At 45.1% G+C, this 27915-nt stretch overlaps 1 protein-coding gene across 3 annotated transcripts in view; it reads left to right on the top strand.

Annotated features, from left to right (window-relative positions):
* LOC119971242 overlaps positions 1-27915 on the top strand; it is a 1187854-nt gene that overhangs the window by 757945 nt on the left and 401994 nt on the right. For 2 of the 3 annotated variants that reach the window (XM_038806517.1, XM_038806515.1), the window contains exon 1: positions 1348-1532. The exons of the other annotated variant lie outside the window; for it this stretch is intronic. The gene's annotated coding sequence lies outside the window, so the exon portion shown is untranslated. Of the gene's footprint in view, positions 1-1347; positions 1533-27915 lie in introns of those variants that run through there. 3 annotated transcript variants of the gene reach the window in all.

The following is a 27915-nucleotide window of genomic DNA, read 5'->3' as shown; positions in this document are numbered from 1 at the left end:
TGGAGTGAGTAGGTACATGGGGCGGGATTCTCTCATCCCGGCGCCTAGCTGGAGAATCACCGGGACTGGCGTGAATCGTGTTACGCTGCCCCAACGCTGGTCCGCCGATTCTCTGTTGGCGCCGGCGCAGTCGGCAGGGGCCTCTCTTCAGGCCCCCCCCCCCCCCCCGACGATTCTCTGCATGGGATCGGCCGAGCGGCCACGCTAAAAATATCAAGTCCCGCTGGCGCCGTTCACACCTGCTCTTCCCCGGCGGGACCTCAGCGTGGATGCATCTGGGGTCGGCCTGGTGGTGGAGGGAGGGGGGACCGACCCCAGGGGGGAGGGGGGGCTCCGCTGTGGCCTGGCCTGTGATCGGGGCGGGCTGGCCTCTCGGACTGGGAGCCTCCTTTGTTCTGCGCCGGGCCTTGTAGCCCTACACCATGTTGCATCGGGGCCAGCGTGGAGAAGGGAGCCACTGCACATACGTGTATTGACGCCGGTCCCACTGTGTGAGACGCTCCAGTGCCGTTCTGACCCCCTATAGGGGTCAGAATTGCTAGTCCTGAGGCCATGTTGACGCCGTCGAGAAACGCGACGGTGTTTACGACGGCGTCAACATTTAGTCTCCGTGTCAGAGAATCCCGCCCAAGGTCTTATGTCATTTTCAAAGTTTTCAAGTGTTAGCAATCCTTACTTGTGGTTCAATTTTTTGAAATAAAAAGATTACATCCCTAATCCAGTAACCCACATTGTTTATAAAGTGCTGTCCATAAATGCTAGCAGTCGAGCTAAATACAATCAGTGTGTGTAAATAAAATGTTCCTCACTGAAATATCTGTGATACAGCCGGTTCAAGGGTGGTACAGAATTTCAAAGGATCTTTGTAATTTTTGAAACAAATTGTATAAAGCTGCAAAGAATAAACAATTGTAAATCACATTTTTTTCTGCCGGACCATGTCAGCAGTTCGTCAGTAATTGCAGTGCTGGCTTCAGCAGCTGATGATTCATCAGCCATAACTTTCCCTGTTCTGCAGACTGAAAGGGCTGATTTATTCCCGGTAAAGATTTTCTTAAAATTAATTGATAACCATTTGATTTTTTTTTGTTCAGAGCGAAAGCTAGTTGCAATCGATCTGAATCATCTATCTATTTAAACTCCAGTGTTTCTCTGGACACTGCAGCAGGGAGAGGCATTTCGTGTTGTCAGTAAGATGTTAATGAGATGATGTCATCAGCACACACGATCCAGGGTCTTCATGCCTCTTCGACACAATAATTATCCGACCTCCGTAACATCTGCACAGGTGTGCTTACGGTCTTCCCAGTTTCGAGTCAGTAGGAAACTCGACTGGAACTGCCCAGCCTTCCGATGCTTATTAATGAAAGACGATCTCTGGCAGGAATGCCTGAGCTGTTTTTCCACGGCATTGTTTCTGGTGCATGACTCGATTCTAATTTATCTAACAGGACTGAGAAGCAGTGTAAAGATTTGCAAGTAGGATGGGGCCAGTAGGACGGCATTATGCTTAAAGTGACAGAAAACACAAGGTGAGGGAATATTTAATATAATAAATACCTTTTGATTTGCTGCGGAATGTTGGGAATGTGTCAGCTGCTATTGGACATTTCAGTATGATTTAAGTTGTTTTACCAACCCTTCAGAAATGTAAACTTCTACTTTCACTGCTTTGTTGTAATTATTTTAAATTTGTAGGTGTGGCAGAGCTATTATATTGTGCTCAGAGATAAGTGTGGGATGAAACAGCATACGCAAAACTGGAGGTGAGGTAGAAGGAACCCAAGTGATTATAAGTGAACAGTAGCCCAATTAAAAATGTGTAGATGTGAGCGGATTAGTTGCATGGTTTTAATATAAATGCACAAAGTTGCAGGCTGAACTGTAACATTTTCAGAATTAGACAGTTGGAAGTATATTTTTTGTTACCACATTTACATCTCTTAGAATCACCGATTATATTCTATTCTTAATCTTATACACTTAGTTGTGAAGAAAAAAATTTGTAACTGAAGAAGCAAAATGTTATTATCCAATCACAAAGTGAAAGCTGTCTGCAAAAAATATGACTGGAGGGTGCATTTAAGTTGAGAGCTGAAAGAAAACATGCCCTATGTTTGTATAGTCAGCTGCTTGCAACTCGCCCACTTTCTGCTTTGATGGATGACCACAGCTCTGTGAAGACTTTGGTTTGTGTCCAATTCCTAATATCGTGCCCTTTGTAATTTTCCAATACTGTCCCCCAAAGTATAGGGATTCACAAAACATGTGACCATATTGAATAATCTTTGAGGAAACAATTGTAGTGATTGAAATCTGGTGAATAGGGAGGTCAGATGTATTATGCTCAGTAGGGAAGAGATCAATCTGCGAAGAACATTTTGCATGATGCTAATCAAGGCTACAATGCTTATTTGAAGTGATACCCCATCTTAATCTCGCAGACAATAAATTTAAATTAACAATTAACTTGATTAATTGCGGGTGATGTGGGATAATGTATTTAACAGATGCCAAATTCCTTTTTTAACTTTACAATATCCTATAATTTTTCCATATATTGCTGTGCTGAAAGGTTATCATTACATGTGCTCATAATGTATTAAAATAAAATAGAACATTGTGCATGACCATTTTGTTGTGCATTAAATTATGGGTGGAATTTGGCAGTTACCCAGCTAAATGTTTCTCGGCAATGCGTATTCGGTGGCAGTGGGATTCTGCACTCTCGCTGCTTGTCAATGGGATTTTCCACTGAAGCCACCCCACTGGGAAACCCGCGGGGCAGGGGTGCACTGTCAGTGGGAAAAGAGAATCTGATGATTGGAGAATTCCAATTTATACTTGCTGTTGTTCTGCTTCATATTCTGACATGTACCATGCCTGATACTGTTGTGTATTCTGCAATGTCAGTATGCCTATAGAACAGTGAATTGCTTGAAGTAAGTCAACAAATAAGGGCAAAAGATTGTTCTGGCTGAATTTTGGGAAAACTCAATGTGAAAATGTAAAAAGGTTTAGAGTGACAATTGAACTTGTTAATTATTTCAGGGTCCATATTCAAGAGCTGAGATTGTATTATGACCTATAATAAATTGATTCGTCATGAAACTACATGAGCCAATGCCAGATTTAAATAGTGTTGTTCAGAAGCACAACTCTATCAGAATTTCATGCCAGTGAATCAGAATGTGTAAATTGTTAAATCTAATGTAATAACTTCACTCTAACTTGCACATCCTTCCTTCACTGTAAGTGAATTGAAACATTGATATATATACTTTAATCATTGAGCGGGCACACACTGGCCACTATATTCTGATCTTTGGATCCAAAATTCCATTCATCCCGAACTCTCCACTGTTTTTTTACAGTCTTATTGTTTCACCTGTGTTGAGAAGCCTATTCCGGCACTCAACTCTCATAACTATTTCCAGCCAGATTTTCATCCTGTTATTGGTACCTCAAAGAAAATGCGGACGGAAAAATTCTTACTGCCCTAGATTATTTGGGTAAATCATTCTTTTGATTATTGTAATAAATATCTGAGTACCCTTCTACAGAGGAGCATTGCACTGGCCCAGTCGTGGAGCAATATAATTGTTGTTTAGTCACAAAAATGTTCAACAACTGATTGGGCAGTTAAATTACTCTGGGTTACTTATCCAACAAAATCCATCCATATAACAATTTCCAACTTTAACACATGATTGTGAACAGGCCAGCCGCACACAGCTGATGGGACACTAATTCACAAATGTTACTCAGAATCAAATGCCATCACTGAACACTCACAGCAATGTTAACTTTGACCTGAGTGGCTTTACTCTGGTGGTTTCGGCCTCGTCAGTTCCAGACACCCCAGTTCTCTATCATGAGACCCATACAGAATCCTCTTCCCCAAACTTTCTGGGCAGGCAAATGATAACTGCCTGATCATGTAGAGATTGGCAACCACTTCCTGCTCACTTGGAGCTGCAGTATGTTAATGAAGCCTGACATTTAAAATCACCGTGTTCTAATCATGCCGCAGGTGGGTGGGAAGCTAACTGAAACCAGTGGTTTCCCGCTGGAAACCTACGAGGAATTATAATTCCCTTCTCCCCACCCCATCCTCTATTTAATAACGTAGACTGAGAAGCAGTGATTGTAGTCAGGAAAATGGGTGGTTTGTGTAGTGCACAGTAGCATTGTGGATAGCACAATTGCTTCACAGCTACAGGGTCCCAGGTTCGATTCCGGCTTCGCTCACTGTCTGTGCGGAGTCTGCACATCCTCCCCGTGTGTGCGTGGGTTTCCTCCGGGTGCTCCAGTTTCCTCCCACAGTCCAAAGATGTGCAGGTTAGGTGGATTGGCCATGATAAATTGCCCTTTAGTGTCCAAAATTGCCCTTAGTGTTGGGTGGGGTTACTGGGTTAAGGGGATAGGGTGGAGGTGTTGACCTTGGCTAGGGTGCTCTTTCCAAGAGCCAGTGCAGACACGATGGGCCGAATGGCCTCCTTCTGCACTGTAAATTCTATGATGACAATTTCTCCCTGATGCTATTGTTGAAATAATCACGTTGGTGCCTGAAGGCAGCTGCAGTTACATTTCAGCCAATTTTTTTAAAGAGATGCGGTCAGTCAAAATAACAGTTTAGAACAACAGTATAAATTGACCTTTCTGGTGCTGTTGCAAATAATAGTTCTGAATGGAACACAGGATGTAATAAGAAATGCCTCTTATCCCCATTGGTCCAGTAGTTTAATCCATAGTGGAAAATGGTAATTTTTTCAGATTTAAATAATGAGTTTCAAACCATTCAGTGAAGGAATGGATGTGTTGCTAAATATACAGAATTGCTCAAAAACCGGAAAGGTTCCAGGTTCAATGATGCTTCTGAACTGAGTTAGTTGATTTCAGGCAGTCAGCAATAGGGTTGTTATGATTTGTCATTTCTCTCTCCCCCCCCCCCCCCCCCCCCCCCTCCCTAGCCCCAGAAAAGGAGGGAAATGTAATTCAAACTTTTATTGGTATCCAGTGGCTCCTGCTGGACAGTGCATGTTTGTTGTGTCTTTGAGCAGGATCAGGCTTGCACTGATGCCTCTCTCAGCCAAATGCCAACGTTTACTGATTGTGCTCAGGCTTGAGGAATGTCTATTTGCATAACCTACTGGAGAATAAACAATCTGTTGAATGAGCTATGCGGGTCAGGATTTCAGGAGTAGAAAGAATTGTTAAAATACAAATGATAATGTAATTTTTTTTGGAAATACCATTAAAAGTAATGGTAATTGAAGGATTTCACATTTTTTTTCAATTACCATTTTGTGACAAAACAGAAGATAAACAATTAGTTTCATAGATTGTTCAAGAATAGAGCTTTCACTGTCTACACCAACACATTTGCAGGGTGTTAAATACAATTTGATGATGCAATAGGTTACTTGTTCTACCCACCTCTATCTGACCACACATTAAATCCAGCTTTAACCAACAGCCAATATACAATGTTTTTTCTTTGTATTACAACATTTTATGGAGTCATGCCAATGTAGATACCTATTGAATGCATTAGTCCCTCTTCAAAACTCTATATTTTTTCTCCCCACCTCATTTCTGCATGTTGCTGCACCAAACAGCATAATTCATAGGATAGACCACTAACCTGCGCTCTAATCTTTAACAATGGTCACTGAATGCAGCCATTAAGTATTAGCAAATGGATTTAACGATAATTCTTCCTTCTCTAATGTCAAATACCCACCATTGCTTGGTGCTTGCTTACAGTAGACTAGCCAGGGTCATGTACTAAAAATGTTGGATTTCATAGACACAATGCTCCCAACTCATGGTTCTGACCACAAACCAATATTGGAAAGACAACATATTAGGGTACGGTTTAAACACTTGAAAGTGTCTTCTAGTGAAATTCAAGTGACCATGTACTTTCTTGAATGGAGGAATGTGTGGAAATCAATGGCAGTATTAGAGAGGGTTACATTTCTAACTTACCCAGGAAACATTTTGAATTCATTGAACTGAATTTGTTTCACTATTGTAATTGAACCTGTAACCTGAGAGGTTCATGCCCAGAAGAAGCATTGCTGTAGAATTAACTGTCCTCTTGGATGTATTTTTTTCACATGAAAGGTCCTTCACAATAATAAGTACTTCTCTTGATAAATGTGAAATCCTTCAATTACCATTATTTGCAAAATGCAAAGTACGTTTGATAACATTAAAATTAATTCTGATAATCAACATAGCTTATTTAATTAGAATTAACTTCAAAGCTATTGATGGGTCACAGCTCTGTTGCAGATTATCCTAATATCACTAATTTGTTTAATTCCAACAGCACAAAAAGTTGCAACAAACCCATGATGCAAAACTTGGGCCAGTGTTACACTAAATCCTTTTAAATATCTTTAATGCCGAGGGATTGTCCCTGATAAATTTATGAATTGCCATTACCCAATAGTCCAGTGGGTTTAAGTAGTGCATTTATGAATATAACTTTTTCTAGTTAATTATCACAATTCGTTGGTGCGTTTTCTGCAATTCTGTCTTCTTTGGAAGTATGAAGTCACCTCGTTAACCTCCATAGTGAGTATGACTTACTGACATGTAAATGGCTGAATGTCATCACAACTTTGTTGAAAATAATAGTCTTGTAGAAAGTTGCAACAATTAAGCTGTGCAAATTGTTAAAATGCTGTCTTTGTTCTGTGGATTTCATTATGATAATCTGTACATTCTTTTGATGGGAGTAAATTGAACCCTTATTGCTTTACTTTAGTACATTGCCAACCAAATGGAAGCTGTAATGCGACTTTACAATGTTTGTTTCAAGAACTGAATTTAGTGCTTCAGGCACCATAACATCTTTTCCAAAAGTGTTACTTTCCTTCAGTATTATAAACCACATATGCAAAAAATGTTGCCTTGTGAAAACTATGAATCAAACTAAAACTGTTCTGAGTAGTCAATGGTTGATATAATTAAACTAGTGAATCAAGCAAAAACTGTTCTGAGTAGTCGATGGTTAAGATAGTTAAACTAGTCCAAGATATGTACAGGGACTAATGTTTAATGTACAAATAAAGGACTCATATCAGCACCCCATGTCATCAGTATATATTCTCTTTAGGCTAGTCACTACTGCAATTTTTATGCCATTTGCTTTCTGTCAATCACCTATGTTTGTCAATAGTCACAATAACTGGTATTAAACCGATGTCAAAGAATTGATGTGCAGCTAATGGATTGGATTGGATTGGATTTGTTTATTGTCACGTGTACCGAGGTACAGTGAAAAGTATTTTTCTGCAAGCAGCTCAACAGATCATTCAGTACATGGGAAGAAAAGGGAATTAAACAGAATTCAAGAAAATACAAGAAAATACATGAGAATACATAATAGGGCAACACAATATATACAATGTAACTACATAAGCATTGGCATCGGATGAAGCAATGTATGTAGCTGAGTACTGTAGAATGAAAAAGCAGAACACTGTGCCTTTACAATGAATTTTAAAGAATCTTTATAATGTTACAATCCCCGTAGAGACCAATGGCTTTTAAAAAGAAATATGAACTTCCAGTTAAAAGCTGAATGGATGACACAACAAGATTTCATGTTTTAAGATATTTAGTGTTACCAAAAGATGAAAAGCACTATTAAATAAATATTATTTTTGTGGGCAGCATATGCTTTAAACTACAGAATAGAACTTTTAACGCCACTAAAAATCCCATTATCAGGTATACATTACACTATCATATCAGAACCAGTCTCATATCAGAACCAGTCCATAATGATTCTGAGCTCGCAAAAGGTTACCTCTGACCTTTTCCTTTCCCAGTCTGGAAAGTATTAATTCCAGAACTGTCTTCACGGTGCAAATTTTTCTGGAGGTCTCTCCCTTTTGCTAAAGCTAGGCAAAGCTTTAAACCTCATTTTAACTCCTCACAAATTTGTTCTTTCTGATCCAGATTCCAACTTCCATCCGTATTCCTGTGTGGTGAATCATGGAGATTTTTGGTCTCTAATGTTGTCTGCCTCATTGACACTGGCAGATGAACCTGCCTGATATTCAATGTTATTTTAGGAAAACCTGATATAACAATGACTTCCTCTGGGGCCTTCCCATTTCAAAGCCCATCACTATGGTTATGTGAATCACAAGGGCCTTGTATCCAGGTAGATATGCTGATTAGTTGATACGCTGATTAGTTATCATTTAGACCCCAACTCTATGCTATCCTGAAACAATATGGATAGTTTAAAGTATACCGTTTTACAACTGACATCATTAACATTTCCCTGGGACATTGGACCCACAGTCTGCCTACCAGAATCATTATGATCTTTAATAGTGTTTATAAGCATAAATCCTTTGCACTTTCCTCCCAGTAAAATAATCTTATAAGGCAACCAACCCAGGCTTATTGTCAGGCAGATTTCAGAACAGGTCACATGAGCCCCCTTCATTTTACCTGAAATTAACGACACGGTTCCAAAAATAACAATCTTATAAACCTCATAACTGTAACAAAAAAGTGATTTAATCACGGGGACATATTGCAGAGAGGAAGTAACTCACCTTCCCTTGCTGTCCAGATGTGAGTACTTGTATTATGATTGCTGCCATGACTCTGGGTCAGATTTGAGTATGCAGAAAGCTTAGAATGGTTACAGTGCAGAAGGAGGTCATCAGTCTATCCTATGCGTACTGGCTTTCTACAAGAACAATTCTGCTCGTCACCCACCCTTTAGCCTAGCAAATATTTTCTCTTTAGATAATTATCCAATTCTATTTTGAAAGCCATGATTGAATCTACCCCACACTCTCACGCAGTGTATTCCAGATACTAACCATTCTCTATGTAAACACATTTTTCCTCTGTTGCCTTTGGTTCTTTTACAATTGAACTTTTATTAGTGTCCTCTGGTTGTTGATTATTGTGCCAATGGGGACAGTTTCTCCCTATCTACTCTGTTCAGACCTTTCATGATTTTGAACATTTATTAAATCTGCTCTTGATTTCTTCTCCAAGGAAAACTGCGCCAGCTGCCTCTATTTTTGCAATTGATGTCACTCATTTCCAAAACCATTCTCATAAATCTTTGTTGCACTCTTTCTCAAGTCTCCATATCCTTCTTTAAGAGTGGTGCACAGAACTGAACACTATACATCAACTGAGACTAAACCAGTGCTTGTTAAAGTTCACCATAACTTCCTTACTTTTGTACTCTTTCCTCTATTCATAAAACCTAGGATCCCGTATACTTTGTGAACCATTTTCCCAACCGCCCTGCCACATTCAAAAATTTGTGCACAGATACACCCAGGTGCCTCTACTCCCACAGCCCTTTAGAATTGTATCCATTATTTCAGGTGTCCACAAACTGGGTTCTGCAGAACCCAGGGGGCCCATGGGAGCCTCCTAGGGTGTCCTTGGCAAGGAGGCTCATTTGAAACTTTTGAAAAACCCTCACATCCCATCACTGAGTGTGTGTGTCTGTGAGAGAGGGGGTGGGTGTGTGTGAGCGATGGAAGAAGATGTGTGTGTGTGAGCGATAGAGGGAGACGAGGGCGTGTCAGAGGTAGAAGAGAACGTGTGTGCGTGTGAGAGATAGAAGGAGGCGTGTGTGCGTGTGAAAGGGACATGTGCGTGGGGTATTATAAGAGAGAGAGGAAGGTGTGTGTGAGAGAGAAGGAGATGATTATGTGAGAGAGAGAGAGATGGGGATGTTGTGTGTGTGTGTGAGATTTGTGTGTATGTGTCTCAGAGAGAAAAGGAGGTGTGTGTGAAAGGGAGAGAGAGGGGACGTGTGAGTGAGAGAGCGAGATGTATGTGTCTCAGAGCGGGGAGGTGTGTATGTGTGTGAGAGAGCGGAAGGTGTGTGTGTGTGAGTGAGAGAGAGAGACCGAAGACGTGTGCAGTGTGTGAGAGAGAGAGGGAGATGTGTGTGTGTGTGAGAGAGATGGAGACGTTGTGGTGATATGCAAATGTACAGTAATGTATATAGTTATCCATTAATCTATATAGTTATCTATACAACTTCCGGCCAGCAGGTAGCAATAGAGGTGACTCCAGAGATCCGGCAGTTGGTAGTAAGTCATACTAGAGGTCAGTCGCATTAGAAGTAGCTCCAGGAGAATTCACTTATTCTTTACCATTTATATTATAGTTTGTTAGTTATCTTTCCAACTGTTCATCTTACTATTCAAATAACTAGATGATTTGGGTGCATCTTTACCATGACCACAACACAGAACATAACATGGTACCAAGAGTGTAGAACAATTAAAGATAACTACAGAGAAGGAACAGATCGAAGAAAGAAGAAAATTCTTCCACCTACCCAGTAAACTACAGGCAACTGGAACTCGACGCATGGAAAGCCTGTGAAGTTAGAGATGGAAAGTCTGAAGGCACCTCACCAGCTTCAAGTCACCGGTAATGTCGACGAGAATTGGCATGTTTTTAAACAACAATTCAAACTGGCCCTTGGCCTGCACGCACAGTCTGGCAAGAGGCGTATTGCATTGCTGCTCACGGTAGCAGGTCCTCATGAAATTTATATTACATTCGCGTTTGACAGCAAAGCAGAAAACAAGAGTTTTGATGAAGTAACACAGTACTTTGATTTGCATTGTTCCCCGAAGAAAAATGAAACGTTTGAACGTTACATGTTTCGTGTGCGTACTCAGAAGGCGGGCAAATCTTTCGATAATTTTCAAACTTGTGGTTGAAAGCGAAGTCGTTCAATTTTAGCACTTTTAAGTCCTCAACGATCCGCAATCAGATAGTGTTCGGGATATCGAATGATAAGGTACGTGAGTGACTATTGAGGGAAGAAGAGCTTCAGCAAGAAGATTTGTCATGCAAGCGAGCCAGCTGCACAGCAGATTAGCGCCCTTAATCTGAAGCATTATGGCACCAATGTGGCAGAAGACGCCAGCGCCATAAGCATAGTGACGCAGTCAAAGAAGAAACATGGTCTTAGTGCAGGCAGCCATTTTAAGCAGCTGACCATATCCGCCATTTTGTGCCAGTGATGCGGCAATCGACATTTGCCATGACTATGTCCTGCGTTCGGGAAGGTGTGTTCCAAGTATGGAAGATCACTTTGCGAGCCAATGTTTTTCACGTACAACAGTGCGGCAAACAGGGCCAGTGAACTTAATTAATGAGATATGTATCGAAGACCTGGCTGCTAATGATATGATTTTTACTGAGGACACGAGTAGTCTGAACAGGCAAAACAGCAAATTCTTCCCCTCAATTTTCAGCCATAGTGATGCAGATGTGAATATTATAGAAGATAAATGCACAATTCCGTTGCTGGTTAATGGCACACAAATCAAATGCAAGTTTGACACAGGAGCGAGAGCCAACACTATCACTTTGTCAGCCTTAAAAGGGTTGAAAATTAAACTGAAAATAGTTTGTCAATCAGTACTACTGAAGGACTATAATGGTAATGAGATTACAACGTTAGTAGCATGTGAGTTTGCAGTAACTGCAAAGGACAGAAGTTGTTTGATTGCATTTTCCATAGTGGAGACCGAGCACCAATTTCCCATAGGTGTGGAAGCGTGTGAAGCTCTTGGGCTCGTTATGTGGGTTTTCAGTGCAGAAAACATGGTATCCCATCAACATGCAACCGTAAGATCCATCATAAAGGACTTTCTGGAGATATTTCAAGTGTTTGGCACTCTGCCTTTTATCTACTTCATCTAATTGAAGCAGAATGCAAAGCCGGTCATAAACGTGCTGAGATGTGTACCAACTCCACTGAAGGATAAATTGAAAGCCGGGTTAGACAGAATGATGGCTCTAGGAGTCACCAAATGCATGGAGGAACCTACAGACTGAGTTAATTCTATGATGTGCATCAAGAAGAGGAATAATGAGCTACGAATATACATGGACCCCAAAGACAACCTTAACATCGAGAGAGCACTACCCGATTCCAAATAGGGAGGAAATAACATGCGAGATGGCTGGAGCGACATGTTTCAGCAAGTTGGACGCGTCACAAGGCTTTTGGCAGCTCAAACTGGACAAAGCGAACACAAAGCTGTGTACATTTAACACCCGCTTTGGGCGCTATTGTTTCCTTCGCATGTCAGTTTGCATACTTTCGGCTTCAGAAATTTTCCATCATCCCATGGGTTACCAGGCGTCCGAGTAGATAACATAATAATTTGGGGGTCCACACACGACGAGCATGATAGAAGGCTTCACAGGGTCTGAAAAAGCTTAAAGAAGAATGGCCTAAAGCTTAACAAAGCAAAGTGTCAAATTGGGGTTGACAGCACCACTTTGCAGGATAGGCTCTCTGGACAAGGTGTGCAGCTGGATCAAGAGGAGGTAGAGGCTACATCCCACAGATATTTCGATGATGCCACATTCCAGAGATAAGAAAGGCATCCTGCGGATGTTCAGGATGATCAACTTTGTTGGCAAATCCTTTTTTTTTAACAAACAATTTTATGAAGGTATTTTAGGCATATAGAAAAAGTGACATTGTACAGTACAAAAAAAAGAAGTCAAGATACAAATTAAACATAGTACAAACCACGGCTCTGTTCATGCACGGACCTGCCTCAATATCCCCCTACTCTACTCTACCCTTGCCCCCCCCCCCCCCCCCCCCCCCCCCCCCCCCCCCCCCTTCCCTGCTGACGCTTACTCCTCTGCGAAGAAGTCAAAAATGTCTGCCACCTTCGGGCGAACCCTAGTAGCGAACCTCTCAAGGCGAACTTGAATTTCTCTAGGCCAAGAAAGCTCACCATGTCCGATAGGCATACCTCAGCCCTCGGGGGCTTTGAGTCCCTCCATGCCAACAGTATTTGTCGCCGGGCTACCAGGGAAGCAAAGGCCAGAACGTCGGCCTCTCACTCGTCCTGGACTCCCGGGTCATCCGAAACGCCAAACATTGCCACCTCCGGCCTCATTACCACCCCAGTTTTCAATACCCGGGACATGACATCTGCAAATCCCTGCCAATACCCCCTGAGTTTAGGGCATGACCAGAATATGTGTACATGGTTAGCAGGCCCTCCAGCGCATCTAGCACACCTGTCCTCCAGCCCGAAGAATCTGCTCATCCGGGCCACCGTCATGTGGGCCCAGTGCACGACCCTAAACTGGATCAGGCTGAGCCTGGCGCATGTTGCGGTCATGTTCACTCTGCTCAGGGCTTCTGCCCAAATACCGTCCTCCAGCTCCCCCCGATCTCCTCCTCCCACTTAAGCTTCATGTCCTCGGTCTGCGTATCCTCAACTCCCATTAGATCCTTGTAGATGTCTGAAACCCTCTCCCACCTCTCCCCTAGAAACTACCCTGTCCTGCCTCCCCTTCGGCGGGAGACATGGGAAGGACGGCACCAGTCTGCGTACAAAATCCCTCACCTGCAAGTATTTAAAGTCGTTCCCTCTTGCCAGCCCAAACTTCTCCTCCAGCGCCCTCGTGCTCGGAAAGCTCTGTTCCAGGAACAGATCCGCCATCCTCACAATCCCTGCCCTCCTCCACAGTCGATATCCCCCTTCCATGTTCCCCAGGGAAAATCGGTGGTTGCCGCAGATTGGGGTCTACACCGATGCTCTTACCTCCCCTACATGCCTCCTCCACTGGCCCCAGATCCGAAGAGCCGCCACCACTATCGGGCTGGTGGACTACCGTGCCGGCGGAAGCGGCAGAGGTGCCGTGACCAGGGCTGCTAAACTAGTGCCCCTGAAGCAGCCTCCATCCGCTCCTAAAGTGTCCGCGCACCCACCATCCATTTCCTTATCATCGCTATGTTGGCCGCCCAATAACAGTTGCTGAAGTTCGGCAATGTCAGCCCCCCTTCTCCTCTGCTCTTTTCAAGCATCACTCTCTTCACCCGCGAGGACTTCCCTGCCCATACAAATCCCAGAATAATTTTATTCAGCCTCTTAAAGAAGGACTCCGGGATAAAGATGGGGAGACACTGAAAAACAACCAAGAACCACGGGAGAATCGTCATCTTAACAGTCTACACCCTCCCCGCCAATGACAGTGGGAGCACATCCCACCTCCGGACCTCCTCCCTCACTCGTTCCACCAGTTGGGACAGGTTGAGCTAATGCAACCTGCCCCAGTCCCGTGCCACATGAATCCCCAATTATCGGAAAGTTTCCCCCACTAGCCGGAACGACAACCCCTTCAGCCTACTCTCCTGCCCCCTCGCCTGAATTACAAACCACTCCCTCTGAGCCATGTTCAGTTTGTATCCGGAGAACCGGCCAAATTCCCTCAGGGTTGCCATAATACCGTCCATCCCCACCATTGGGTCCGACACATATAACAGTGGATCATCCGCGTATAACGAGACTCTATGTTCCACTCCCCCCTGGACCAGCCTATTCCAGCCCCTTGAAGCTCTCAATGCAATTGCCAGCGGCTCTATGGCCAGCGCAAACAGCAGTGGGGAGAGAGGGCAGCCCTGTCTTGTCCCACGGTGCAGTCTAAAGTAGTCCAATGTTGTCCTGTTCGTCCTTACACTTGCCTCCGGGGCCTGATACAATAGCCTAACCCAGTCGATGAACCCTGCCCCGAACCCGAACCGTCCTAGTACCTCCCACAGATAATCCCACTCGACCCGGTCAAAAGCCTTTTCAGCATCCATGGCTACCACTATCTCTACCTCCCTCCTCCCCAGGGGCATCATAATCACGTTAAGCAGCCTTCTTAGGTTGGCCACCAGCTGCCTCCCCTTTACAAACCCGGTTTGGTCTTCCACAATTACATCCGGTACACAGTCCTCAATTCTGGTCGCCAAAACCTTGGCCAGTAACTTGGCGTCTACGTTGATCAAGGAGATCGGCCTGTATGACCCACAGGCCTCCGGGTCCTTATCCCGTTTCAGAATGAGCGAGATGGTGGCCTGCGACATTGTCGGGGGTAAACTCCCTCTGTCTCTTGCCTCGTTAAAGACCCTGACCAGCACTGGCCCCACTATCCCGGCAAATTTTTTGTAAAACTCCACCGGATACCCGTCCGGCCCTGGGGCATTACCCGACTGCATGACCTTCAGGCCCCCCAATACCTCTTCGATCCTGACCAGGACCCCCAGTCCGTCCACCAACCCCCTCCCCACTCTTGGGAAGGTCAGTCCGTCCAGGAATCGCCTCATCCCCCACGGTCCCCTGGGTGGTTCCGAAGTATACAGCTTCCTATAAAAGTCCCTAAAGACCTTGTTCAGCCCTGCTGGATCACCCACTAGATTACCTTCCCCATCCACTACCCTCGCTATTTCCCTAGCCGCTTCCCTCTTCCACAGTTTCTGCGCAAGCATTCTACTGGCCTTCTCCCCATGCTCATAAATCGCACCTTTTACCTTTCTAAGCTGCTCTACAGCCTTGCCTGTAGTCAGCACCCCAAATTCGGCCTGCAGCCTCTGTCGTTTCCTGAGTAACTCTGACCTTGGGGATTCCGCGTAACTCCTGTCCGTCCATGGAATTTTCTTAATCAGTCGGTCCGTCTCTGCCCTATCCGTCCTGTCCCTGTTCACTGTACGCCTGGATTGAAATCAGCTCCCCTCTCATGACTGCCTTCAGCACCTCCCAGAGCACCGGTGCCAAGACTTCTCCAGTATCATTCACCTGCAGGTAATTCTGCATGCATTTCCTCAGCCTCTCACACACCACCTCGTCCACAAGTTGTCCAACTTCCAGCCTCCACGGTGGGCGCTGAAAGCTGTCCGTACAAAACTGCAGGTCTACCCAGTGCGGAGCATGGTCCGATATGGCAATTGCCGAATATTCTGCCCCCACCATTCCGGCCAGCAGGTCGCTACTCACAACAAAGTAGTCAATTCGGGAATACACCTTGTGGACGTGGGAGTAATACGAGAACTCCCTCGCCGTCGGCCGGCTAAATCTCCACGGATTTGCTCCCCCCCATTTGCTCCATGATCCCTCTCGGTTCCTTTGCCCTCACTGGCAACCTGCCCGTGATGACCGGTCCAGACTCGGGTCTAGGACTGTATTAAAGTCCCCGCCCATGATCAACTTACGCGAGTCCAAGTCGAGGATGTTCCCCAGCATTCTCCTAATAAAATCTACATCATCCCAATTAGGGGCATACACACTGACCTGGACTCTCTCACCCCTTTGAGCTTACCGTTCACCATAACGAACCTGCCACCCCCATCCACGACTGTGCCCTCCACCTCAAATTGTACCCTTTTATTAATCAGGATTGCAACCCCCCTCATCTTAGAATCAAGCCCCGAATGAAAGACCTAACTGACCCAGCCCTTCCTTAACCTAACCTGGTCTGCTACTTTCAGGTGTGTCTCCTGCAACAAGACTATGTCCGCCTTCAGAACCCGCAGATGCGCAAACACATGCGGCCTCTTCACTGGCCCGTTTAACCCTCTAACATTCCAGGTAATCAGTCTGGTTTGGGGGCACCTCGGCCTCCACCACGTTTGCCGATCAGCCATCCACTTGGCCAGCCCCCCAGCCATGTGTCGCGCTTCCTCTGGCCCGCCTTCTGGCAGGCTCCACCTATGACCTCCTCACTGTTACCATGCCCAGTTTCCATCCCCGTCAGCAGAACAACTCCCCCCCCCCCCCCCCCCCCCCCCCCCCCCCCACTCCCGAGCACCACCATCCTATTACCTAACCCTTGCTCTAATCTAACTATATGGACACTCCCCACCTCGGCTTCCGTTGACTAGCTGCACTCAGCTAGCCTGGGGCTTCCAGCCTCGGCACCAGCCCATCTCCAACCCATTGTTCCCAGTCACCCCTCTCGCCGACCCCTCCATACCACTTCCCCAGATCAGCCCTACTTAAGCAAACACTCTATACAAGTCAGAAACAACCTCCACAATAGCACAATTCAAGTTAAACAAGAAAAAATAGAGATAAGAAATAACAGGCACTCTTCAGTCCTACCCATGCAGACACAGAAAAAAAAAGATTGCACAAAGTTCCACCGAAGCATCCATTTTAACCCAACCCTTTTAACTGTTTTCTTTATTAATTCCCCCCCCCCCCCCCCCCCCCCCCCCATACATAACCCACAATCGCGCCAGAAAAAGCAGCCTGAATTTCACCTTGTTTTTATACAGTATCTCCTTCACCTGCCTGTAGCCTCCCCTCCTCCTGGCCACCTCCGCACTCAAATCTTGGTACACACGCAGGGTGGTATTGTCCCAAATACAGCTTTGTGTGCTCTTTGCCCATTGCAGCATCCGTTCCTTGTCCAAGTAGCTGTGAAAGCGTACCACCATCGCTCGTGGGGGACCCCCTTGTCGCGGCTGCCTCACCTGCACTCTTTGTGCCCTGTCCACCACCGGCAGGCGCGGGAACACCTCGTTCCCCAGCAACTTCTGAAACATACCCTCCACATATGGGGTAGCGTCTAGCCCTTCTGCCCCCTCCGGGAGGCCCACGATTCTCACGTTCTGCCGGCGAGATCTGTTGTCCAGGTCCTCCAGCCTTTCCAGAAGCACTTTTTGCTGGTCCCTCAGCCTCCGAATCTCCACATCCGCCACCGTTTGAAAGTCAGCCTGCTCCTCCACTGACTTCTCCAACTGCTGGAGCTTCCCTGCCTCATCATCCAGCCTTTTTCCCATCCGATCAATCGACTTCTGAAGCGGCTCCAAGTTGTCACACTTCAAAGCCAAAAAGCCCTCCTGCATAGTCTGCAGCAGCTGCTCCCTTGTGGGCTGGGCTGTTGGCTCCTTGCTCTGAACACCAGCCATGCTGGTCTCTCTCACAGCCTCCACTGTGCCCTTACTCGACCACTTCTTCTGCTGTTTACGGTCCCTCCGGCTTCTTAGTTCCATACAATTCTGTATGGGTCCAGTGCCTGAGTACTATTGCTTTCCAGTTCCGTGCTCAAAAGCGCAAAAAAAGTCAGGGGAAAAGGTCCAAAAGTCCGACCGAAACAGGAGCCACCAAATGTGAGACCTACTCCCTCAGAGCCGCCACCGGAAGTCTCCTTTGTTGGCAAATTCATTGTCTACCTGGCATCTAAATCCTCTCGCCTACAAGATACGATCAAATAGGAAGAGTGTTCCAATGGTCTCCGAGACATGAGCAGGAATGGCAAGCATTGAAAATCTCCTTGACTACAGCGCCAGTTTTGTGTCTTTTGACCCTGCGAAATAGACCAAACTTTCACCCGATGCATCTCTGGATAGCCTGGAAACAGCGTTACTGCAGCAGAAGGCAGTTGCTGCCTGTGGCATTCACATCCAGAACAACGTCAGAGACAGAGCACAGGTATGCACAAATTGAAAAAGAATACCTTGGGTCAATCAATGGTTTGGTCAAGTTCCATGATTATGTATTTATTCTTCTGACATTTCTTGTGAAGACTGACCACAGGCCACCCGTCTCGATTGTACAGACGAATTTCAGCGAAATGTTCCCGAGGATCCAGAACATGATGATGAAGCTCCAACGCTACGATTTTGACCTCACCTACACACCAGGCAAGCATCTCATGCTTTCTTGAGTCACGAGCATTAAGGAGATACACCTGGTTGATGAGGATGTGGAAATCCATGTTAATCTTGTCACTGCATCTCTTCCAGTCTCTGATGATAAGTTGCGTCTAATAAAGGAAGAAACAGCCAAGAACACAGTCCTTCAAAAAGTAATGAAGTATTTCCACGAGGGATGGCCTAAATATTCCTGTTCGTTCTACTACAATGTGATGGCAGAGTTGAGTGAGGCGACAGCACAGGATTGTGATTCCACATTCCTTGAGGCCACTGATTCTCAAGATCTCCATGAGGGGCACTTGGGCATTGAAAAGTGCAAGCACAGGGCTAGGGTTACAGTTTATTGGCCAGGCAAGCACAAGGCCAGTGATAGTTTATTGGCCAGGCATCACTCAAGACACTGTAATCATTGTTGATAACTGTGACACTTGTCAGACGTTCCAGTGCAAACAGAGAAAAAAGCCGATGCACATGGGTGAAATCATCATAACTCCTTGGCCGAAGATGGGCATGGATCTTTTTCACTTTAATGGAAAAGAATACCTTTTGGTCATTGACTACTTCTCGAATTATCCAGAGATTGCACAGCTAGCAAACTCGACTGCTCGGTGTGTTATCCAACATGCTAAAGACATTTTTGTCCGGCATTAGATAGCAAATACTGTTATGACTGACCATGGTCCCTGCTTCAAAAACGGAGTAGACCGAGTTCGCCCGTCATTATGACTTTAAGCACATTACTTCAAATCCTTTTATATCCCTAGTCAAACGGGGAGGCAGAAAAGGGCATGCACATTGTTAAACAGCTGCTGAAAAAATCCATTGATGGCCAGGAAGATTGGCACTTTTGAGTTATTAATCTGCACCACTTGTCAATGGGCTGTCACCAACGCAGCTGCTGATGAATAGGCAGCTACAAATGACCCGGCCCTCCATTGCAACTCCCCCTGTCAATGAGGACTGGAACAGAAACCTCTTCTGGAGGCAAAGAGTTTTATGATAGATCCACAAGGAAGCTCCAGCCAGTGCATCCAGATGACATAGACTGGAGAATACCAATGGAAACGGATGGTCAAGGCATGCAAAGGTACTACAACTGGCAGCTCCACATTCACTTATCACCATCACTGAGGATGGCTCAGTCTTGCGGAGAAACCGAAGAGTGCTGTTGAAAGTTCAACGTCCTATGATTTTGAGTCCAACAGAAGAGTTGGTATATAATCCCAAAACATTTGAAGAGGAGACAGACCACCAATCAGAGCCAGACTCAGAGAAACATCCGCAGCAATAAATACAGAACAAGCAGGAACACCACCAATGAATGAAGGAGAAACATGATTGGCTATTCAAACATTGCTCAGGAGATCAAACAGATTACATCGTAAACCTGAGACTGAACTTCTAATGAACTGTGTACAGCTACTTGTTTGAAATCATTTACATATCATGTTTGGGAAGCACAGTTACATTTGTAAATGTTAACACTTCCAAAGGAAGGGGGATGTGATGATTTGTATATATACAGTAATGTATACCGTTATCTATCAATGTATATAGTTATCTATATGACCTCTGACCAGCAGTTGGTGATAGAGATCCACCACGTGACTCCAGAGATCCTGCATTTGGTAGTACGTTGTACTAAAGGACAGTCGCATTAGAAGTAGCTCCAGGAGAATTCACTTATTCGTGACCGTTTATATTATAGTTCATTAGTTATCTTTCCAAGTGTTAATTTTGTTAATAAACTATCTTACTAGTCAAAGGACTAGATGCTCTGTGTTCATCTTTACCATGGCCACAGAGGCAGCACGGTTAGCGCTGCTGCCAACGGCGCTGAGGACCTGGGTTCGATCGTGGCCGCGGGTCACTGTCACTGTAGAGTTTGCACATTCTCCCGTGTCTGCGTGGCCTTCGCCTCCACGACCCAAAGATGTGCAGGCTAGGTGGATTGGTCACACTAAATTGCCCCTTAATTGGAGAAAAATAATTGCGTACTCTAAATTTATTTTTAAAAATCTTTACCACGGCCACAACACAGAACATAACAGACTTATGTATGAGATGGAGACATGTGTGTATGAGATGGAGACGTGTGTGTATGAGATGGAGACGTGTGTGTATGAGATGGAGACGTGTGTGTATGAGATGGAGACGTGTGTGTATGAGATGGAGACGTGTGTGTATGCGATGGAGACGTGTGTGTATGTGATGGAGACGTGTGTGTATGCGATGGAGACGTGTGTGTATGAGATGGAGACCTGTGTGTATGAAATGGAGACGTGTTTGTATGAGATGGAGACGTGTGTGTATGAGATGGAGACGTGTGTGTGTATGAGATGGAGACGTGTGTGTATGCGATGGAGACGTGTGTGTATGCGATGGAGACATGTGTGTATGAGATGGAGACCTGTGTGTATGAAATGGAGACGTGTGTGTATGAGATGGAGACGTGTGTGTATGAGATGGAGACGTGTGTGTATGAGATGGAGACGTGTGTGTATGCGATGGAGACGTGTGTGTATGCGATGGAGACGTGTGTGTATGAGATGGAGACGTGTGTGTGTATGCGATGGAGACGTGTGTGTGTATGCGATGGAGACGTGTGTGTATGAGATGGAGACGTGTGTGTGTATGCGATGGAGACGTGTGTGTATGCGATGGAGATGTGTGTATATGCGATGGAGACGTGTGTGTATGAGATGGAGACGTGTGTGTGTATGAGATGGAGACGTGTGTGTGTATGAGATGGAGACGTGTGTGTGTATGAGATGGAGACGTGTGTGTGTATGAGATGGAGACGTGTGTGTATGCGATGGAGACGTGTGTGTATGCGATGGAGACGTGTGTGTATGAGATGGAGACGTGTGTGTATGCGATGGAGACGTGTGTATATGAGATGGAGACGTGTGTGTGTGCGCGAGGAGGGGGACGTGTGTCTGAGTGCGAGAGAGAGAGGGAGGTGTGTTTGTGAGGGAGAGGGGGAGACGTGTGTGCGTGAGAGACAGGCTGACATGTATCCAATAGGAGTATCCGCTTTCCAAAATCACTCCTTCCATTACAAATCACAAAAGATAAGACGTAATTTTTTAATAAGAGAACGTTTTAGATTACACACTCCTGAAGTGGGTACTACTTTCAGGGCTATGAGAGGGTGGCCCAGCCGGGGTTAATGTGAGGGGGCCATGTAGCTGGTGAATGTATTTGTGACTGTGTGCTTCTTTCTAATTTCTAATTTATGCATAGATATATCTAGAAAATACTTGTTTACATTTGATTCTGTATTTGCACCTATTTCTTGGCAAAAAAAATGGGACGTTGCTATGCTGAGAATGCTTGGGGCTTTCTGATGCACTGGAAGGTTACTGGGGGTTTTCCCGTTTAAAGTTACGGAAACCCTGGTTTATTTTATATTGGGTGGAATTTTCTCCTTTTTTCCTACGTTCTCCCAGATGGGAAAAGTAGAACTCTGCACCCTGCCCCCATGGATATGGGTACACCCATCCCGACTGTCCCCTGACATCAGATCGGCGCATCGGGATAATACTGTTGGGATGCCCGCTAATGAGATGTAATTGCGCTGTAATGGGGTTCCCGACCTCTCTTGGCAGGAACTCCATCATGTTATTGGTGGGGTAGGGACCATCTGAAGGGAAAATCTTGCTGCTGTAAAAGCCATTTGGGGACTCCTGTTGAAACTCTGTGTACACTAATACAGTGCTTCACATTTGGATTATAGTATATGGACACTGGGCTCAGGTGATGACTCCCAGTAAGTGCAAGGAATAGGCATCTGACATACTATAGTGCTTCAGGCACCATGCACATATTGACCCCACAATGTATTTAAAAGGAATGTCTTTTTAATTAAATTTGGAATCTGTCTAAAACAATGTTATTTTTCAACTACTTCCAGTATTGGTCACTGTGAAGAAAATTTTGAAAATTTACATAGTCCAGTAATAAAAATAGCACAGCTCACATTTGGGATAGTCTGGTGTGTAATGCCCCCATCTGTTTGCCACATGCAATTCCATAGAATAGCATAAATCACACATTTATTCAACCATTAAATCCTGATTTCAAGAAAAGAAGTAAAACCAGATGTTTGGTTTCTTATTAATAATACTGTAGTCTGAGCACAGACGTCCTAATTGCTTTGCAGACAAAATAAATAAATTGTCCTGCTAGAGACAGTTCACCAATAATACTTGAACAGGAGCATCTGCACAGGACACAAATTTACCACATTGTGCATTGACAGGTAATAATATAAGTTAGCTATGTTCATTCGTAATACTTGTCATCATTGAATTAAGGTCAATAAAAACCAGTAAAATATTATGAAAACTTGTAGAACGCCTGCATCTATGCTATGATCTACTCATTATTAAATTATTTGCATTGTTAGAATCAAAGATTTATGGTACAGCGCTGCCTGAACTGTTTATTTCTAAAAGTCTGCTTAAAGTAAGCAGGGACAATACTTTATAATTTGATCTGTTTTTATGCACCTCCATGCTAGAACCAAGGGGAATGCTTGTTGGAGATGGGGTCAGGAAGGGGCTACGTTACACCACTGTCTAGTCTGTTTATACCTCTGATATGTTGGAAATTGAGGAACATATTATACTGCTGTCTGATCTATTCAATTTAAATCCCGGCTGTTCTGGAACTGTAGCGAGGTTCCATTACAATGTTATCTTATTTGTTTTATACCTCTGCTGTACTAGAACTTGGAGAAGTTATACAGCTTGACAATATCACACAGTTGTCTGATCTGCTTTAATCTGCAAGAACTGAGCAGTAATAAAACTGGGGAATTATAAAGTTGTACTTGTCTGTAAGCTATTGTCTGTTGATAAATATGAAGTCAGCATGGGAATAACGTAAAGATGTTTTTTATTATAGTTTCATGATGAGGAACCACCTCCCTTTATTCTGTTGGGGCTGGATTTCATCCTTTCTGCATTTTCTGTCAGCCTTAGCAAATCTAAGGACTACAAAAATAAGCTACTGACTCCATTTCAATAGAGAAGAGGCATCTATGCAGTACCGCCCCACTCAATCAGGAGAATAAGTCCATTAACAGGGTGCTCGCGAACCTATAGTCATCATTCACATAACGCTAAAAAGAACACTGCTGACTTACATTCCAGCCTTACATTCTACAACCAGATTTTATGGCCTCCAGATAATTTGTTGCCTAAGGTTGTGGCCATTTGCCCTCCCCACCACCCTCAGCCTGAGGCAGGGTGTCCAAAAGTGATGGCCATTGCTGGGGCTGCAGTAGGCCCCAGATTAGAAACATTGCTGGTGGCCTGGAGTTGAAGTAAGTCTGACAGCTGATACTTTGGTCCAACATAATAGTTCTTCAAAAGATATATTTTGTGTTATGCTTGTGGTATGCTTAACATCCCAGGCCCAAAACACTCATTTCAGGTTATGCAGTGTTTCACTTGCATCTCTTCCAATTTGGTCTACTGAATTCGCTGCTCCCAATGTGGTCTCCTCTATATTGAAGAGACCAAACGCAGACTGGGTGATCGCTTTGCTGAGCATCTTCGGTCTGTGCACATTCAGGACCATGATCTTCCTGTTGCTTGCCATTTAAACAAAAGACCCTGCTCCCATGCCCACATATCTGTTCTTGGCCTGCTGCAATGTTCCAGTGAAGCGCAACACAAACTGGAGGAACAACATCTCATCTTCCGGTTAGGCACGCTACAACCTTCCGGCCTAAACACCGAATTCAACAACTTCAGATGATCAGCTCTTCCCCACCTTGACTCATTAGTTTTCGTTTAATTTCAACTGTCTTTTACCATTTCTTTTGTTCTTCATATATACTTAATTTCCCCCCCCCCCCCATCTTATCCACCTTTCCTTCACCTTTCCCCTCTTTGTTTCCCCCTTCCGTGCCCCCCCACATCTATAGGTCATTCTCTAATGTTAGTTTCTCTGCTGTTTGACCTTTCACATTGATGTGTTGGGTATACAGGGTCTGCGAGGACTGCGTTTACCATAGCAGTGAGAGAGACATGCTTCCAACACTTGGAGAAATGTAACTCTATTTTATTGAACTACCAACTGTTAAACATACTTGAACTGTGGGTTGACACTATGCTGAGTTGACTGGAGACCTGAGACTAACCTGACCAGACTATCTTACTACCACATGGTGGATGTTCGTGTTGTTGCTACACGGCTGTCTCAGAGGCTGCATCCCCAGAGAGAGCGGGAAAACTTGTGCCCTCTGGCTTTATAGTGGCCGTGTCCTGTCTGGTGATTGGCTGCTGTGTTCTGTGTGTTAATTGGTCATCCTGTGTGTCAATCAATGTCTGTCTGTGCACCATCATATACTTGTGTGTATATCACGACACATCATTTGTCCTCTCTGGGGACTGCCATTAGCACTTTTTCACCTTGATTTCTGTGGCCATTAGCACCCAATTTCCCTGGGTTTCTGTGGCTATGACTCATCTTTCATTCTCACTCCACAGTATAAATATTTCCCGCATCCCCCCCCCCCCCCCCCCGCTTGTAAATTACCAGCAGTGGCTGGAAGATTTTAAGGACCTCAATTAGCTACAGGAAGGTTCTCAGCCACCTCCACTGCAGTGGTATAATAGCATCGGAGGGAAGGAAACAATAGCCATCGCACGCACCCAGTTATCTTTTGGAGATCATGAATTTCCCCCCCACATGGGCAGTGTGTCCCAAGTCATTAATGTGTAAAAGATTTCATCGACACGTAACTTCTGCATCTCTTGCTGAAACGTTAATTTTGAGCCCCCTGGTTCTTTGTACCATCAGATAAAGGGAACAACTTTTATTTGTCGACTTTATCAAAACCTGTCACAATCTTGTACACCGCTATCAAATCTCCCTTCAATCTCTTTTTTGCTCCAAACAGAACAACTAACATCTCCAACTAACCTTGAGCTAAAATCCCTCATCCCTGGAACCGTTCTGGTGAATCTCCTCCGTACTTTCTTTTTTTTAATAAACATTTTATTGAGATATTTTGTTTGGCATTGTAACAGCAGCAATATAAACAATGTACAAGAGACTATAAACATAGTGCAAATACCACCTCCCTCCCTAACAGGTCCCACCATTAATTAAACCCCTAATCTACGCTAACCTATCCCCCCACCCTCTGCTGACGATTAATTTCCATGAAGAAGTCGATGAATGGCTGCAACCTCCGGGCGAACCCCAACAGTGACCCTCTCCAGGCGAACTTGATTTTCTCCAAGCTGAGGAAGCTAGCCAATAGTCCGATAGCCAGGTCTCCGACTTCGGGGGCCTTGAGTCCCTCCAAACTAATAGTAACCATCTCCGGGCTACCAGGGAGGCAAATGCCAGAATGTCTGCCTCTTTCTTCTCCTAGATTCCCGGATCTTGCGACACCCCGAAAGTCACCACCTCTGGACTCAATGCCACCCTTGTTTTTAATGCCTTGGACATGACATCAGCAAACTTGTGCCAAAATCCCCTAAGCTTTGGACATGCCCAGAACATGTGGCTATTGTTCCCCAGTGTCTCGCACATTTTGTATACCTGTATTCCACCCCAAAGAATCTGTTCATCCGGGCCACTGTCATATGAACCCGATGAACAACCTTGAATTGAATCAGCCTGAGCCTGGCACATGTTGCGGACGCATTGACTCGACTCAACGTGTCCGTCCATGGACCATCCTCTATCTCACCTCCCAACTCCTCTTCCCGCTTGTGCTTCAGCTCCTCGGTCTGTGTCTCCTCTGATCCCATAAGCTCCTTGTAAATATCACAGATGCTCCCCTCTCCTTTGGGAATGTCAGCCCCTCCAGGAAATACCTTATCCCCTCCGGCCCAGAAGGGGGTTCCAACCTGTACAGCCTGCTGTAGAAATCCCTGAACACATTACTCACCCCTGCCGAATCCCCAACCAAGTTGCCATCCCCGTTAATAACTTTCCCTATTTCTCTAGCTGCCTCCCTCTTTCTGAGCTGCTATGCAAGCATCCTGCTGGCCTTCTCACCATGCTCAGAATTTTTACCAGCAACAATGAAGGAACGGTGATAGTTTTTCAAGTCAGGACGATGAATGGCTTGGAGGGGACCTCCAGGTGGTGGTCTTTCCAGGTATCTGCTGTCCTTGTCCGTCTAGATGAGGATTACGAAGGTATTGTCTCAGAAGACTTGAAGATCAGTGTCATTGGAAAATTAACAGGCAATGCTGGTACTCCTATAAAATGGTACATCAATATGTTTGAGGCAGCTAAGCAATAGTATTACCATATAAATGTTTGTTAATCTAGCTTTCGATATAAATTGATGTAAATATCTGAATGCCAAAAGGCAAAAAGCTAATTCAGTAATGAAAACCTGCAAATGCTGGAAGACAAGTTGATATGAGCATATTGTTTCATTGTAAGCATATGTTTTGTTGGGAAAACGGTTTCTTAGCATGCAAAGTAGGCAGGAAGCATTGCAATGAGGAACAGAGTTGGCGGCTGCTGGCAGCGGTGCCCCCGGCAATTCTCCAGCCTGCTATGGGCCGGGTGGCCGCCCGTTTTCGTCCAGTCCTGCTGGTGTATGTTACGCCAGGTACATACCAACGGGACCTGGCTGAGCGGGCAGCCTCTGGGGTCCTTGGGGGGGGGGGGGGGGCGCGGGGGTATCTGGCCCTGCAGGGGGTTTCCCCCCCCCCCCCCCCCCCCCCCCATGGTGCCTGGCCCATGATCGGAGCTCACTGATCCGCGGGCAGGCCTGTGCCGTGGGGTCACTCTATTCCTCCGCGCCAGCCGGTGTCACAGTCTGCGATGGCCAGCACATAGATGAAACACCCTGCCCATGTGCTGGGATGACGCCACCACACGTTGGCGCTCCCGCGCATGTGCCAACTCACGCCGACTGGTGGAGGCCCATTCGGTGCTAGTTGGCATGGCGCCAAGCCCCTTCCACGCCGGCCGGTGCGGCGCAAACCACTCCGGCGCCGGCCTAGCCCCTGAAGGTGCAGAGGATTTTGCATCTTTGGGGCGGCCCGATGCCGGAGTGGTTCACGCTATGCCTCGGTGCCTGAGTGACCTGACCCTCCGGTTCGTGGAGAATCCTGCCCCTAGTTCCACTAACCCAGTGCTTCTAAAAAAAAAACTCTTTTGCTCTATTCACTGCCCTTATTAGTGATTGAAAGCTTCTTCCTTAAGTTCTAACTTCGAGTGCGTTATGTATTTTATGAAATGGAATATTACCTGTTTTTCATCCATTGCAAACAAGTTAATTTTACACTTTTTCTGCCATTGTCATACAATATTAAGGGCTAGAAAAGTTTGAAACAATGATCACCATAGATAAATTATTAATTGCTACTTTTTTCTCAAAATTTACCACTGATCTCATTTCTAATGTTTTGCAAAGATTGGTGATTAAAGGCGGG

Source organism: Scyliorhinus canicula, chromosome 9 (assembly GCF_902713615.1).
Source record: "Scyliorhinus canicula chromosome 9, sScyCan1.1, whole genome shotgun sequence".
Classification (NCBI taxonomy): domain Eukaryota; kingdom Metazoa; phylum Chordata; class Chondrichthyes; order Carcharhiniformes; family Scyliorhinidae; genus Scyliorhinus; species Scyliorhinus canicula.
The sequence above is the reverse complement of the archived record's forward strand: the minus strand, read 5'-3'. Positions and strand labels throughout refer to the sequence as shown.